Below are 18,123 nucleotides of genomic sequence, written 5' to 3'. Positions count from 1 at the left end.
TAACAATTCATAACAATTTCATTATATAATATCTGCTAGAAGATACCTCACTGGTTTAAACAACAAAGCCAAACCATCCCACCACTCTATCATATCCTAGCTCCCAAGTCTATTAAAACATAGAGTACATCATCTCTCACAAACTCACTATCTTGAAAGAACAGCTTTATGGTGAGATTGTATACTATGCTAATTATGAGGGCATGTAGGCAATGTTCAAAAAAAATCACAGTTATCTTAAAAACACTTAGAAGTTTATCCATCTGTGTTCTGTATTTCATGGGTACACAGCTAATAAAAAGGAAATTAATGTGATAATAAGGCCAGGAAAGCAGAATGGTTAATGATATACAGCTGGTCACCATAACACAATAAAGAAATATTGGTAACTATAAGTCTGACAAGGCCGTAACCTTCCAGCTACTGTGAAACTAGCCAAGAAAATTACATTATGTTACATTCTAATAGTTTTTCCATAAAAAATGAACCACATATTTAATTCCAGACAAAATCCATGTTAAAGTGGAGTTAAGGATGAGAGTACATATCAATAATTTATGGCCAAATACATTACAGTGACGTTGTGATTATCCACAATCCAATCATCCTAGCCCCCAGAAATTCAATGTTAAATTTAAATGTAAAGTAAATCCAAAGATGATGAAGTATGGAAATTCAATTAGGATACCAAAACAACCTTAATTCTTCTCTGCAGTAACACTATGCAATAACCATATGATTACAATTAAGGCGTGTTAGTATTTGTGGTTTCAGATTAGATTAAACTGATTTTTTAGACACATTAAATTTGTCTCTCTCGTCTTCCTTCATAGTGTAAATTGTCATGGAATTCATTCTACACTCAAAGTAAGTGTTATAAGCTTAGGGAGAATAGTCACACTACTTTTTATGTATAACCAAGAGCTTCACTCTCTAAGTGCAAAGCTTAATTCAACCTTACCTATGCAGCCGCAACTGGATCCTCTATAATATGTGACCATTATTGATGACAAAAAATAGGAAATCAATAGCTAATAAAACTTAGCAATAATGACTTAAATATTATTAATTATTTGTATTCTCCAAAGTGCCTAGGAGCCTCAGTCACAGCCTAGGGCCCCATTGTACGAGGCATTGTACAAACATGGAATAAAAAGCAATCTAAGTAGAACTATGTTGATTCACATGAGCTGAGAAATTGTCCCTCTAGGATTTAAGTTTACAGTGTTCTTGTAATGTAAATGAAATCCTCTTCACATTGTCCTTCATGCAGCACACTTGGGGAATGACTTAACAGGTGTCAAGATATTTGACTGTCTAAGATTGCTTTACTAACTCAAAAATGTGCTTTACTAACTTTCACAGCAGCAGTTCCAACTTTTGGACATGGTCTATACTACAAGTGGTATCCATGTTTGCATCCTGTTAATATAGTTGGCTCTAAACACACTCCATGATTAATACCCAGTTAATAACTAAAACCCTGTGAACGTACACCTTATCTTCAGGGACTTTCCTTATTGTGATGCTATTTGCATGTTCTTTCTCTCCTACCCTAGAACTTTAGACTTTTTAAAAAAACAACAACAACCTTGTTTCCTATATTTAGCTGAAAATAAAGTATCACATCACTTATATTTGAAGCTTTGCTTTTATCCAGTAAAAATATAAGAACGTACTCTTAAGCTTCTGTAATCCTTAAGCATTTTTTTATATAGTTTAGGCTTTTAAAGATCTGTACTAATAATCTCATAAATCACTCCATTCACAAGGGCAATAAAGGCTTTAAAATACAATTTATGTGTGTCAAACCTTCAGCACCATATTTTAGTTTCTAAATGTAAAGATGGGTACTGATTTTTTTTAATTGAAAAATAGGTAAAATACATTAGCGAATTTCATAGACAAATTGTATTTATCAGAATCTGTAAATATATAAAATTAACTCTTGAATTTTCTTGTTGCATATTGTCTGCATAAGAAATGTACATTACAAAACAGGCTAATCTGTGATAGGCTACTGCATATTTCTATTAGCTGTCACCATTCTCTTCTGCAAATTTATATTTCTCAGCAGAAAGTCATGGACCATACTCCCCAATGCTATCATTAGTATTTATAGGGGGGAATAAGATGTCTCCTGAGAGTAATGGGGGTTCTCCTCTCCTGCACTACATCTTCAGGAATATGGAGGCCTTACCCCACGGAAAGGTTCCCTTTGATTTCTGAGGGTTTTGGATAAGGCTCCAGATGTCCATCTCACTCTGGAGGAGCAAGACTGCCTTCCTACGGACTGCAGGAGGGGACTGGGTAAAAGAAGGAGCCTGTGGCTGGGGTTACAAAGAGGAGAGAAATCCCAGAGAACAGCCGCCACACCACTGTTGGCTTTGGGAAGTTGTAAAGTAATGCTTTATATGGTTAGTAAAGTAAAATATTTGTACAAAGCATTTCATCGACAGAGAACGCAAGGGAACCACCACAGGACAATAAATGCATTAGATATGTTCCTTATGAGACTTATTTTCTTATTTGAAATTTAATGATTTTTTTTAAAGCCTAACTGCTGGGAATTACATTATACACTGTTCCCTGTTTAATAATAAAGATTGGTAGCAAGTTTAAGAATGTGTTTCCTGTGGGCCCCTTTACATTTTCTCTCTCCAGTAAAACTTACAAAATTATAGTGTCCTAAGAAAAAAAACGGAATTAGTGTAGATAGAGTACACAGAAGCTTATAAAAATGCTCTGGGTACCTTTCCCAAGACCTGAAGAAGAGCACTGTGTAAGTTCGGAAACTTGTTTCTCTCCGCAAGAGAAATTGGTTCAACAACAGATATTATCCTACCTCCCTTGTCTTAATAATGCTCTACTGGCACTTTGCTTTCTTCAAGGTATTAGCTATTGAAACTTGAATTCAGAAAATGTAGTAAATTAATTCTCAGTTACACATTTATCTTTGAATGTCCAGCCAATATTTGGCTTAGTAAGTTATTATTATTCCAGGGTGAATTCAAAATAAATACAAGATGTGTTTTAAAATTCTATAGCTTTTTATGTTTGTTTTCTGTCCTTCCTCCCATCCTCCTATGATTTCAGGTCTGATTCAATGCCTGCTAAAACAATGGAAAGACTCCCATTTAACTTGAGTGGGTTTTGTATCAGCACTTAAAAGATGTGTAAATGAGAAGCCTTTTGGATATTCAGATAGACAGCCTAGTTTCGCACTGTTTCTTTTGCTTACAAAAAATTCATATATTGAGGAACTGATGTTTATCAAGAATATAATGACATGGGCCCCAATCCTGCAACGAACTCTGTATGGGCTCAGAGGTCCATCCACATAGAGTTCGTTATAGAATTGGAACCTTGTTCTCTTAGCCTAATGATGTTTAATTGTCACATAGCCAGAATTGTAACATTTTTTATGAGACTGTTTTCTGGTCTGTCCGCGGATTCACTCACTGAACTTCCTAACCTCTGAAAATACGGAAAACTATGTATGAATAGACACTAGGAAGACTAGATGAAACCATACAGAATATTTTGGAAGTTTAGTCTATGTCCAGAATAAATACTTTATCTACCACTTTCAGAAAAAAAAGAAAAAGGAAACAACAAAAACCAGCCCTCTCTTGGAGCCCCATGTTTGAGAGAATAATCCTATATCCATGTAAATTGCATTTTGGGCTCATAGTCATCCCTAAAATAAATTGCTCCAGTTTTAAACATGGAAACATGTACAAGTTAATGCATATAGTTGGAAAATCACTGAAGAGTTTGGAAACTGCTCAGACAGCTACCGCAATAAAATATAATTTTACTTTATCTTGGAGTAGCACAGAACCTTTTTATTACACTCATAACAGTGAGTAAATTACTCATAATTGCTTATGAGGATAAGAAATAAAAAAGCAAATCCAACAAGTCCCTTAACAATCTTAGCCTGAAGTCCCAGGGGCAACTTCACAGTTTGGATGCAATGAAGCTTGTCAAGGATATAGTAGGTGAGACAGCCAAGGATACACTAAATTCTTAGAAAGAGAACAGGAAAAAGGAAGAAAATTATAGCAGCACGTATAGTCATTATACATAAACCAAATATAACAGATGAGTATGTCTTCATGAGATAATGGGTGTTTAGCTGCAAGGACTGATTTAACTAATTTTTGCTATGACTTTATGTTATGGAATCTTGAAATACAAAATGTGAGACGGTACCTGGGGAATTATCTTAGACTCATAGACTTTAAGGTCTTGTATCTCTGATGCATGTGAATCATGTATAGAAAACCACTAGAAGTGTGCGGTGTAGACCCCATGTAGGCAGATAAGGGATTAATCCAGGAACAAGGAGTTACATAACATAGACCAAATATCCCTGGTTGCAGATACTGCTACTTAAAGGTTTGAGCTTTCAAAGAGCAAAGGAGAAGAAGGACTAAATATTTTTGAAGCTAACTGAGCCTGTTAGTGACTGCAGGGAAAATCCCTACCCACTCTCCAGGGTCAGCTTTTTAGTCGCATGGAGCATGGCTGGGAAGTTTTCACCGGGACTGGCTGGAGCAAGCCACTCTCTTCTCCTATTTCATACAGCTATATTAATTCCAAGTAATCCCTTTTTACTTTGGTTTTTTGAGACTTATGGAACCTGGTAGGGACCCCCCAAAAGAGGGGAAATAAATCTACCATGTGAACCACAACACAAGATTCCAACTGGGACTGGGACCAACCCCCATTCTTATAGTAAAACTGTTCACACTGCCAATGAGACAAGCATGTTATTTGGGGCTAAAAAAGGATCACTTTGATGTATAAAATCCCAAACAGCATAAGCAGATGGTCTTTTCTGAAATCTTAGCTAACTCCTGTAAACCCTCTGAGACACTCAGGCCTCCCTGAGAGATAAAATAATCTCTAAAGAAGCACTGCTCCCAACTGATGTTGTTGTGGTGCATGTTCAGCTGAAGGGGTTAAATGAAGAATGTTGTGAGGTGGAATCTTTTGTGTCTTCTTATCACAGCCTGTCCTTTAAGAGAAATGGCACAACATACAAATATACTTGTCGCCCATGCAAAATGTTTGAACTGTACCCTAGACAATCCAATTTATGCAGGTTTCTAAGGTGTATACACTCACCTTCTTTTTACAGTCTCTCTCTGCTGTATGGTCTCTGCCCTTTTACTTTGCTTCGGTTTCAAAAACATCTACAAGCAACTCAGGGTTGACATATATAAGACCCTGTGCCATGCAACTGTAGAAGTTTAATGGAAATCTGACTGCCTGTCATGCAGTCTCACCCCTTAATTGGTAGTTAAAGCTCCAACTTAATACTCACCACAAGGTTGTTCATTAGTGAGCTGGTTTAAATTTTCTGAAATGCAGTTTTGTGAGAACTAATACAATTTCCCGCCCCCTTTTTTTAAACCAGCTTTATTCACTAATGTACAGAGAAGTGCATTTCTCTATGATAATAATGTTTGACAATCTCTCAAGACATAGTAGATGAAGGAGTCAGAAAACAATACTATTAATCACAATAATGATTACCTACGCAAATCTATCTGTATATTCATAGAGTGTCAGGGTTGGAAGGGACCTCAGGAGGTCATATTGTGTGCATGCATGCTCATATATATATTTTGGGTGCCCAAATTGAGACACTTTCAAGGGCTTGAATTTGAATTTTTGGGTGCTCCCCATTTTCTGAAAATCAGGTCTCCTTAAGATGTCACTTTTTAAAACCTTAGCCATATACAGAGATGCTGATAATACATGTTATTTTCTTAAGATAATACAACTGAGTTACACAAATAATTAGTGAAAACTACTGACCAAAGGTCTGATTCAATGTTCATTGAGGTCAATTGATTTCTCTACATTGATAGCACTGGCCTACGCACTGGACAATTTTCATTGTATTGCTCCTATCTTTAAATCCTTACCCAGGCTCTGGCTGTCCTTACTCAGACACAATTGTGTGTGAAGTTACCTGTCTTGTAAACAAAAATTAGGTGCTTGATTTTATAAAGTGTATCTGATAAAGAAAGCACAACTTGGAAGGTGTTGGTCAGACACTAGGTGCAAAGCAAACACATCGTTTGGCTACAGGGGTGGTCACATACCATAGACAGAGAGAAAAATGAAGTGCATTAAATCATTTCCATTGACAAAGTTTAACCTGCTAAGATGAATGAAGTTGAAGTAATAGTTAAGAGTATACTGGAAATTGTATCCTTGCCCCTAGATTATTTATGTGACATGCCAGCATTTTGAAAAGTTTTCAAATTCAATTCTGAAAGCACAAGTAAAATAATAAGGGTTAGAAATCTCTTTTCCAGCTAACTCTGCTTTTATTTCAATTGTACAACCTGAAGGAGTATAGTGGAGGATCTTACAATAGCTTGATAATAGGGAAAAAAAGGCAATTGTATGCTAATTGTGATTCACGATGAAAACATGAGAAAGTCCTTTATTTGTTGAGTCTACAGTGGTTTGAGACTAAGACCCTAAGGTATATTTGATGCTTTAGTTTTATGTAGTGAAGCACATTTGAACTGTACTTAACAGGCAGAACTGCATTTAAATTGCTTTAGGAAAAAATCGGTTTTGATCTCTTTATTACTCATAATTTAATTTGTTCAGAAGTGAAACATTTTAAGAACATAACGTTCAACACAGAAGGCTGGGTTTTGTTTTGTATAGAACACAAGATTTATACATTGTGCTTAAGCCTTGAGGCGAGTGTACATTCTAAGATTTGATTAACTGTAACAGTGCAGGCTCCTTTTTCGAAAATCTGAGGGTAGTCATAACACTCTACTTATTATTTGTTTTATGATTATATAAACAGAAAGAATCTGAACTATACAGGCACTACCTAGGACTATTTGTGACATTCTGACTTGCACATTTTGGACTTTATCCTGGTGTTCTGTACATTGGGGGAAAGTAAATGGATACTTTTATTATAAGGTTATATATCTGCTACAGGATCATAGGAAGAACCCTGCCATAGTCTTATAGCCCTCCTTAAATTGCTTCAGAATTCTATTAATATACTGTGAAGAAGTTGAACAAGGAAAAATGCAGTCTGTTTTGAATAGTTTCTGTGGCAGCCTCTTAATTTGTTAGTGGAGTTATGTACATTTTTTGCTGTTGGTTCAAATGCAGAGCTAAAGGAAATGCCAAGGTCAAGCATACATGAGTGAGAGAGAGAAAGCAGTTGTCATGCAAGGTATAACCAGATAATCTACAGAACAGTCCTGAAGACTCATGTTTGATACAAAAACAAGTGAATTTAAATGCACGTACAACTAGTATAGCTAAACTTGAGTAAGTGGATGCAAACCTGTGAAGTCCCCAAACAAAATGTTTTTTTTAACCAAATATCTGAAGTAGCTTTCTCCTGCATGCCATCTCCATCCCTTATACCAAGAAAATAAGAGAGCACTGTAGTTAAAGTCCTCAGATACCTCTTCTTTCTTGGGTCACATCCAACCATGACAATCTGTGCCCTCTACTCTTCTACATATTTCTGAGAGAAGAGTGCCAGACTCCCAGGCCACAGATCCCTAGCAGAAGGAAGGAGTTTGCCAGCCCCCTTGGCCTATTATTTTTACAAAATAGTTGGACTCTCACTATTCCATTAAAAGTATAACTACTGTCTGCTCTCTGGCTTCTTAGTCAAACCAATAAAACTTCTTGATGGCTTCTGATGTGTACCCTGAGCAGAGATCCCTATGCAGAAGATCCAGACTCAGAAGTTAAATGGGAGTTCGTGGAGAAAGGCAGTGACTAGCAGAAGAGATACTACAAGGCATCATTAAAATCTCAGCCTTTGCCACTCAACAATGATGGAAGTACTGTGTAATTTTCTATTCTAATTATAGGAAGATCCCCCTCATGATATGCAGGTACCTAGGTAGTGAATGGTGAGTTTTATGCTACCTACTAGTACTAGCTCTACCTATGCATGATAGGGATATTAAACTTTACACTTTAAAAAGGAACAAAACTAATGGTGCAGAAGATCGACACATACTGTAGACTGATGGCAGATAAAGTAGAGAACTCAAGGGTGGTCCCTCTGTGTACATGTTTCTCTGACTACATATATATGTGTCACTATACATATATATTTATACAAAGACACATGCAAAAAGGCATCAATTTATGGAGCATGGAGGAAGTTGAGAGAAGAGCAATAAAAGCAAGCAGGAGGTTGTGGGGACTGAAGAGAGTGATAGCTCAACGAGTGAAGCAATGCTTGAGCAGGAAGGCACAGTAAAAATTGACAGTGTGTTAACAATGGAGAGGAATTTTTTATAGCAGCTCACAGAAGCATTATCAGGCACAGCAGGATGAAATCAAGAATCATAATGAAGGCTGAATATTAAGAAAAATATTCATTCAGCGACACTTTTTAGGTTGTGGAGCAGTCTTCTAGGGAAAGTGGTGGAAACCCTGCCACCTGGGATTGTTAACATCAGTCTTGTAAACATGTTAAGAAAGGGTAAATTAGGAAACAATCCTAAATGTCCAGGAAGATGACCTAGATGGTCTAATCTTCTTTTGTCTTTACCTCCTATCATTCGTATGAAGCCAAAAGATTACAGCAACTGAGAGTAATACGGATTCCATTGCATGACTACATTGATATTGTTTAAACATCACACATTAATTTTCAGAGTTGCTAAATTAATATCACACACTTTGCAGCCTCAAAATACCTATACTGAACTTCGTTGTCTGGATTCACATAAGACGAAGGTTGTCAGAATATCAGCTACTCTTTTGAAAACATTTTCAAATTGGGATAATGCAGAAGAAGAAAAAAAAGAGAGAAACACTGAGGTAACAACTATCTAGTAATCCACACTACACTAAATACCTGAAAAAGTAAGAACCATCTGTTGGCTCTGGATATTTATCTAATACATTAACTCTTTTATTATCTTCACAACAGGTTCTGTCCATGCAATGCAAATGGTTTTAGTGACTATACATTGGCTCATTCCCAGCTGAAGACATAATGAGGCGTCTGAAAACAGTTTATTACACCTACTATATTAGCGAAACTGTCATAATAAAAATCATCTTTTCCTTTTGAATAGAAAGGAAGACAATAAATGGATTAATATGGCATCCAAGAATGTTGCACCACACTTGGGTTCAACAGATAGCCCCTGTGTAATGTTGTCTTCCATCTTGAACAAAAAGCAGGCTGCTTTGTGCAGGATATACAAGGAATATTTTTCCTCTGTCTACTCTTAAGCTGCACAAAGAATACAGTACAGAGACTTACTGATCCAAGAGGGATGTCTTTTTCAGAGAACCCTGAACTGTTAAAACTTGGCCAAAACCACTGAATACCCATCAGTTACTCTCTGTTCATGCTCTTCAAACCTATACACTCTGTTTACCCTTCTCCTCAGTGTGCAATGTATGTTCACAAAATGTGCTTTCAAATCTGGCCAGGCATTTCAGGTGTGTCCTAGTTTTTCATTCATTTGAACAGACATCCCATTAAGACTAATTCTGAGGAAAAAGTTGGTGCATCTGAAATGAAGGATGTAATAACTGATAAACCTTGGTTGGGTTTTAGGAATCTTAAACTGTGCATAAGTCAATTTTGCTTTAAGAAAGATTGTACTATTAGAACAATGATCTGCAGCCTCACATAAAAGTGGCATAAATCATTTTAAAAAATCACATCAGTGGTTCTAATTTTTAAAACTCACACTCTGCTCAAATTTGCTTGAGCTCCAGCAACAACATACTGCTAAATAGAAGATCTGAATGTAAGATGTTTAAAGCTGTCCTCAATACCTTTTCACCTGAGATAGCATATTTTCAAGGGTAGGGTGGACCAGCAAATTCACAACAGTTTAAAATAAGTTTATGTTTAATGGACTCTGGAAGCTTTATGTTTAATGGACTCTGGTATTGGGGGTCAACATGAGAATTTTAAGAGGCTATTCACAGGCAGTACAATGTAAAACAGCCCAGAAATTGCTATATTTTATGCAAGGAACCAGCCTGGTAGCTAGCTGGCTCAGAGTTGAGGAAAGGGTGTGCATAAAGGTAATATAATGCCACATTTCCCCTATCCACATATAAGCTGCACCAAGCATAGCTGTGGTTCAGGCCAAGATCTTAACCAATATCTTTGTAAGCAAGTTTTATTTACAGAATAGCAACTTTTCTTTTAAAAAAAGAAGTATTCAAGGAAGGAAAAATAGCTGTTTAGTGCATGCACAGCCCTTGGCAACTGTGCCAAGTTACCAATTGCTAGCTATGATATCATAGTTGCACTGATTGCTACCATCATAGAGAGACATTTTCCCCCTAAATTATACAACTTTTAAGATTATTTCACATTATGTAAACTGCTGCTTTAGTCTTTGCCCAAGACAGACTTTAGATTTGAACAAGTGGAGCTCTTCCGATCGCTAAGGATTCACTCTGAAAAGTACAATGCAGGCTCCTGTACTTATCCCACCAGTGACTGTTTAATGCAATCAAATGTGGGAATTACAGTTTATTGGGAAGGAGCTATGTACTTTAACAGCATCTGAATGAAGATTGACCTATTCTCTAATCTGACACCCAACAAAACACTTCTATCGCACAAAGCTGATATCTTTCTTTATAGGAAAGGTATACTTCTACTTTTGTAAAGTATCTTTTATATTGCTAAAATTGCTTGATGAAATTTAAGTGATACAGCTGTAATTTTAATATTACTATTTGTTTTTTTGATTTCCTACCACAACTATAGGAATCCAAGAGATTTACCAATACTATATGCTACTGAGATTACAAGTAAGAGGGTGTCACAGGATAGGGTAGCCTACAGGGGAATTGGCCCCAGCCCACCTGCTTTTTTATCTGCATCAAAACCAATCACCTGAGAGAGAGCTATCAGGGAGCTCAGAGCAGTTGGTAGAGATAACTGCAAGGGGAAGGAAGTTTCCTGCAGGAGACATAGGGTCAGGCAGCAGGAAAGGTCTCTTACAGTAGCACCAAATGGGTGTCAGGTGCTAGGAACTCACTGTAGAGCCTGGGCAAAAGGCAGAGAGAGAGAGGCAAGCAGCTAGCCAACCAGCCAAGGAAAGGGCTGTAGGAAAGACCTGGAGACAGGCTGAGGTAAAAAGTAGTCTAGGGAATTGCAGTAAGAGGTCTGACTAGGTAGATTTTCACAGCTTCCCACAGAGGTCCTGATCTGGAATCCAGAGTACAGTAGGGACCTAGGTTGCCTTACAGACCCACCAAGGAGGATCTGTGAAACCCCCTTATCCCAGGGGTGGAAAGACTACTGATTCTGGAGTGGGCTGAAGACGTTGCTGGATGATTGTTTTGTTGGACTTTGTTTACCCCTGTGAGAGAGGGTGAACTTAATGACTTGGCCAGAGGTCCACATTATTAAGAAGTGCTAAAACTGGACAATCTAAGAGGAGGAGTGTGAAGGCCTCGAGTCAAAAGACAGGAAAGTAGGCCATTGACCAGGTACCAGGAGAGGATCATAAGGGGATCTTGTCACAGAGGCGTTGTATATTGTGTCTGGGTGACTCAAAGTGACTAATAGTTTTCCTTGTGTGAATTATGTAAGACCACTTTCCGTTCCAATCCCCTGCTCAAGTGGGAGCTTGGATTACCCCTGACTGGTTTGAGGCCAGTTAGCTGGCACAGGAATGAGTCTGGAAAGAGGTGAAAAGCAGCTGAGACCAAAGCCCACATTGCTGCTGGTGCTGGAAAAAGCAGTCCCATAAACACACTGAATCTAGTGTTAGGGAATTAGCTCAGGGAAAAGGCTATGTCTGTACCCTTAGTTGTGTTTTCATTTTATTTTGTGTTATTTCATATTTGTGAAAAACATGGGGCTCTACTCGTAGAGGCTGCCAAATGGTCCCCTTTGTTAATTGAGGATTTGCCTCTGTCCAGATAAAAGTGTTGGTTTATATCTGAGGACAAATTTGTTTCTGGGGTTAATTCAAGCCTCCTCCAATGTTGTGGAAGGGGTTTATGAGGTTTCGGCCTAGTGGAAGGCAAGCAGGGGTCTCTCAGGGAATTTGGAGATCTATTTAACAAATCTGCAGTGTCCTCAACACACGGTTTACTGCAGATGAGGGAACAGAGTGAGAGAGAAGCTTTCATTTATTCACAGTCACACAGCAAGCCCATAGCAGAACCAGGAACAGAACTCAGGTTAACTGACTCCCATTCTTGTTTTGAAACCACTGAGCCATGCCAGTTCCTAGATGACCCCCATTTGCAGAGTCTGTTGATGTTATCCAGAAGTTGTGCAATCCAATGAGAATATTTATAAAGGTTACAAAAGGGGAGTGGGCCAGTAAAATAGCATTTTGAGATATCTATGGGGAGCAGAAGAGAGGAGGAGGTCCTAGCAGGAGATCTGACAAAGGAATGTCCAGATATGTAGAAAGAGAACCTGAAGAGGATGGAATCATGAAAGCCCAGCAGGATAACATGTTGAAGGAGGAATTAAGTGACAGTGTCAAAAGCTGCAATGAGTGCAATGAGATGATGCTAGAGTAGAGGTGCTGATATTTTACCAAGAAGATATTGTTAGAGACCTGGGTGAGAACAATTTCAGAGGACTGCAAAGGGCAAAAGCCAGACTGGAGGGGAACTAAGATTGAAATGGAGCAAAGGAACTTGTGGCATGATTATAAATGGTATTTGAGAATCTGAAGGGAAGAAAGGAGATGAGTTGTTGTAATTACAGATAGGTAAGTTAAAAATGAGAGAAAGAAAAATATGCAGTGATGGGTAAGGGAGACACAGAAAATGAGGGATAGAAAAGTCAGGAAGAAGAAAGAAATAGAATCACTGAGACAGGCTGAGGGGTTGAGGAACCTCAGTTGATGAAGAATAGGAAGGAAGAGAAGGTGATGAGGGAGTATGAGAGGCGAGGAAGGGAAATCATAGTGAATCTTTCTTTTTGAAAAGTTGTTGAACTACTGTGTGGTGAGAGCGGAGGGTGCAGAAGATGGAGGGAGTGTTCTAGGAGGAAGTCAAAGATTACAAACAAACAAGTTTGGATTCTGAGCAGAGATAATGCAGTTAGGCAAGAAACATAGGACAACTGAAGGGGGCGGTGTGATATTTGGCAGACTAGGTACCAGCTCATGCCAGTGCCCCTGAGCCTCACTGAACATTGACAAATGCAAGGCTTGAGACCAATCCGGTTCACCTGTGTGTTAGTAATGTCAAAATAGCTATCAGAGTTATAAGAATGTATTTAATGTTTAGACTTTATGAAAAGCTTGTAGGATGCCACATGTATTAATCTTACTTATAACTATTTCTCAATATAAGATAATATAAGATAAGTGTCTGCTCTGTAACTACAGAAGTGTTTGCTAAATTGGTAAAACCCCATCGTCAGAAGAGAAGCATTACCAAATGTGAAATGCTAATTTACCACAAGAGGTGTCACGTTCTTCCCAACAAAATAAAGTCATCAGACAAGACATTATGGAACATTAGCGGATAAAAAACTTTGTTGATTGTTCCTCCCACAACCATGAAGTGGAGAGGTGCACAAACCCTTGTCCTATCAGCTTGAGCTCTGAGGCAAGGGGATAAAATTTCCTGTCAAGACAAATTATCCCTATGCTGCTTGGAATTCAGAGGGCAAAATTTCATAGCATAAGGAAGGGATCCCAAATCTGTTTGGCTTTAGTTAGCTCTAAAGGGCTTATTGAGCTTGCATATTATAGCAGCTACTATTACTTATTGGAAGCTAAAACTATCTCATTTGTGTGTTTATATTTATCTGATTTTTTTGCAACAGTGTCACACTGCTCACTCATGTTGAGGTTACAATCCACCACAACTCCCAGATCTTTCTCAGCAGTGCTGCTGTCACCACACCAGTTTTCCCCCATTCTGTATTTGTGCATTTAGTTTTTCTTCCTTAAGTGCAACTCCTTACATTTGTCTTTATTGAATTTCATTTGGTCTATAGCCCAGTCCTCTGATTTATCAAGATCCCTCTGAATTTTAGCTCTATCTTCCAAAATATTGGCAAGCACCCCTAGCTTTGTGTCACCTGCAAATCTGATCAGTATGCTCTCTATACCTACATCCAGGTTGTTAAGAAATATGTTAAACAATGCTGAACCCAGAACAGATCCCCGGGAACCCTGGTTGAGACCTCCTTCCAATCTGACATCATTCAGGCTATGTTTAACCCATTATGTATCCACTTAATGGTAGTTCTGTCGAGCCTGCATTTCTCCCTCTTACTTATCAGAATGTCATATGGGACTGCATCAAAAGCCTTGCTGAAGTCCATGTACATTATATCTACCACACTCCCCCATCTACCAAATCAGTTACCCTGTCAAAGAAGGAAATCAGGCTGGTTTGGCATGATTTATTCTTGGTAAATCCATGCTGGCTGCTAGTGATTACCCCTTCATCCTCTAGGTATTCACAAATGGAATGTGACAGCTTCTTTGACAGTGGTCTAATGTGTTTTAAGTCTGCAAAAGAATTATTATTTCATCAAACTGATATAATATACCTCATGTTCAAGTGGGGGAAATCTGTGGATGATGCAGAGAGATCCTTTCCCCTAATGTTTCAGTGTAGAAGGCAGCCAGGATTTGTTTCTGTATTCCAGGAGCAGTAGGAAGGAGACCATTCATTATTGCTGGCAGAACAAACTACCTGAGAGAGAGGCATGTATATTCATTCCTTCTACCCTTTCCACAGCACAATGGCGTACACTTGCTTTCCTCCTATGCTTGCAACTGTGCGTCAGACAATGTCTGAAGAAGATCTCCCAATATGATATTAAAATTAAATAAGGACTCCTTAGTTCTGAATCAGTAATCACACCCACCCACTCACAAAACAAAAAAAACCCACCTTATCTATGGTGGCCTAACAATCCTCCCTTTTGCCCCTATAGCATTTATCATCTTTCTGGTGTCCATTATTGATCAACAGATCCAGCAATGAGTTTTCCCACTGGTCCAAAGATGCTGTAACAGAAGTCACCCAGGAAGCACCCTCTTCTTTATAACAGATTCTGATGGCTTTATTTCAAAAGAAAATAAATTAACCACTTTCCTTACTCCAAGGAGCACTAACAACAGGTTTCCTTCATTCCCCTCAGTGACCACAAACTTAGTGGATCAAGAGCAATCTAGGTCATTAAACTATCTTTCAGTCTGCATGGCCTGGAATTTAATTCATGGTAGGAGCTCAGGCCTGCTCTAAATTGGTGCAAGGATTATTTCTGGAGGCTGTACCTGTTGAGAACAGTTCTTTATTTTAGACTAGTTACTATTTCACCCTTGAAGAGAGAGACACACAAGAAGCACTTCTCCATCATATGGACTTGCAGTTCATCCAATTCACTTTCTTTTGACTGGGTGGGGAAATCATCCAGGAGGGGCCTAATGAGCACTTCTAGTTTACTAGCTATAAAACTAAAAACAACAAAGAAAAGCCCCACAATGTGAAGAGCAAACACCACCCTAAAAAACTGGATTCCAGAAAGGGAATATAAAATTACAGCCCATAAACCCATACCAAATCTGTGTCAAATATACTGTATTATCTTTAACAATCCAGCATAACTGGAAGCACAGAGGCTTTGATAAGCTGTCAAGTCCAGTGCTAAATATAACCTTCTAAATCTTATTTCTACCTTTCAGTGTCCATCCCCCTTTCACCTGGACTCCTACAAAACAATAGCTACAGCAAACAAGCAGCAGCAGTGGGAAAGTCTGGACACTTGAGGGCTCCTAGGGGATCTGCTCCACAGTAGTAATGGCAAATTTTCCCTTTTGGAGAGCAAGGCAGCAGCATTAGTAATGAGAAACTCCCTAGGTGAGAGCAACAGCAGCAGCACTGATAAAACCTCCTCTACTGAGAGTTCCAAACAGTTGTAGCAGAAGTGGGAGATCCTGGTAAATATTGGGATCATTTCACTCATCCCTGATCTATAGATATTTTGAGGTTACAGGAACAAATCTTCAAGATAGATGAATAGAGCTCAAAGTTCATAACCACCAATGGAAATGAAAGTAAACACTTATATCAGTATTGGCTATGGAGGCAAAGATAATAAGGGAATCTGCCTATAAGGATTTATTCAATGTCAAAGAAGACTCACAAATAAATTTAACATGTCCTGTAGCTAGTTAGTTGAAGCAATATAGCTTGTTGTGTAGTAGTGGATCCAAGGACACCAATTCGCAGCAGTATTTACTCACTGTAAAAATGTCAGATTGAGCTGAATACCTGTGTATGTTGTTATATGTATCTGTTTTATATATAACCTCTGAATGATTTAATTGTAATTGATTCATCTTAAATATTACGTTAGAGTATATCTAGTTAATGACAATGTCAAATTTTGCAAAAGTCTAGATGTTCAAATGTAGTTCTGTATGCAGTCATTATTTGAGAATGGGAAGTGCCCAAGTTGCTCAAAGATATGTTGAGTACATAAATAATAAACAAATATGATGTATTTTGCTCTTTTGCATTAGCTTTCACATTTTACTGTAATTCAAACTCACTTTCCATATCAAACATGATATTGCTTTACCCATCCACTTTGTATATACAATTTAGTTAATCTTTGACTTTTGGTTCCATTTCCTTTTTAAGCCTTTGTTTTAGTTTTATGCATAGCTTATCTAGCAGTACACTAATGCATGAAATAAATCTTTTCTATATAGAAGTTTTTTTTAATATACTGGTTGCTAACTGGAAGAAGGAAACTGATCTACTGAAACTCATTTTTCACATTTTAACAGCAGAAATGTTATTTATTATAATAGGCAATGAAATCCTACAAGGTAGGTCTGGGATAACATTAAACTGACAGATGTGCAGTAACAGCATTTTCATTACAGGAGTGTCAACACTTATTTCTTAACGATAGATGTCAAACTACAACAATGACCTGCTTTCACCTGCATCATGCAAAAATCTGAAAGTATCTCCTCTTGTACTTTTTACATTTACTGTACAGAGCATTCTTATCCATATTATTGAATAGCTATTTCTCAAATTATGTATAATTTGTATAGAGGAGCCTCCCAAAATCAAAAATGATCACTTTTGAGTTTGCATATTTAAAATAGCATGCAAGTGTAAATTTGCGGAATGAATTATAGATCAGGTAACAGTACATGAGCAGTAATATAAAACAACTTTGACACCAATCTACCTGCAAAATCTAATGAAAATAAGTGTCTTTTTCCCCCCAGCATCTAACAGTCAGAGAAGTAGTCTAGGTAAGTATCACTATTATATATTTGAACAAAATAATCTTTGTTAAATCAATAAGTTCAAAAATCACTGACCCTTCAAAGACACAAGTCAAGCTGCAGTCCTGAGAACAGCTGATAAAAAAAACAAAACAATTCTGTTGGATAAGGGTCTGCATATTTAGAAGCACATTATATGACAATGCAGAACATATTTCTAACAGAGTTAGAGAATGCTACTTCCAAGCCTGCCAGTCATAAATATAGAACTGTTTCCCCTTATGTCTAAACTGTGTCAGCTTTCCTAATAAAACACTCTTAAATTAACAATAAGACAAGTAGAATCTTGAGATATGAGCACACAGAAAAATATAATATATAAAACAAGATATTTCAAGATATTCAGCTTTCCAAAGTTTGGCCTTATTACATCTTTATGCCGACTGAAAAACTGAAATAAGTTGCTAATGTGATTATTATTATATTTATGTATGCCCTTGCTGTGCCGATTCACCCACTCAAACAGGAAAACCCACAGAGGAGAGAGAGAAGCATGAGATTACACTCTGAAAGACTGTCATAATCAGCATGATGTAAATGTGAAACAGTGTATTTTATAAATCATCATATCCAGGATGCATTTCATCTACCATTGAAATACGGCCATCTCTGGGTGAGGTATAGCAACTGTTTAATAGTGTAGTGCAATATTATACAACATTAAAGAACAGGTAGTGAAGCCAACGACTTGCCCCAGCTAAGATGTCTGCTCTTGCAAAACTATCACAAAGAGCCAGTGCTCTTTTTTCAAACAACAGTGATCCCATGCTGAGGAATAGGTTCAGACAGTCAGAGAGAGTTT

The 18,123-nt window shown here is 37.7% G+C and overlaps 1 protein-coding gene across 43 annotated transcripts in view; it reads right to left on the bottom strand.

Annotated features, from left to right (window-relative positions):
- PTPRD (protein tyrosine phosphatase receptor type D) overlaps positions 1–18,123 on the bottom strand; it is a 1,732,597-nt gene that overhangs the window by 1,289,985 nt on the left and 424,489 nt on the right. The gene's annotated exons all lie outside the window — the stretch shown is intronic.

Source organism: Gopherus flavomarginatus, chromosome 3 (genome assembly GCF_025201925.1).
Source record: "Gopherus flavomarginatus isolate rGopFla2 chromosome 3, rGopFla2.mat.asm, whole genome shotgun sequence".
Classification (NCBI taxonomy): Eukaryota; Metazoa; Chordata; order Testudines; family Testudinidae; genus Gopherus; species Gopherus flavomarginatus.
This window is presented reverse-complemented; position numbering and strand designations above follow the sequence as displayed.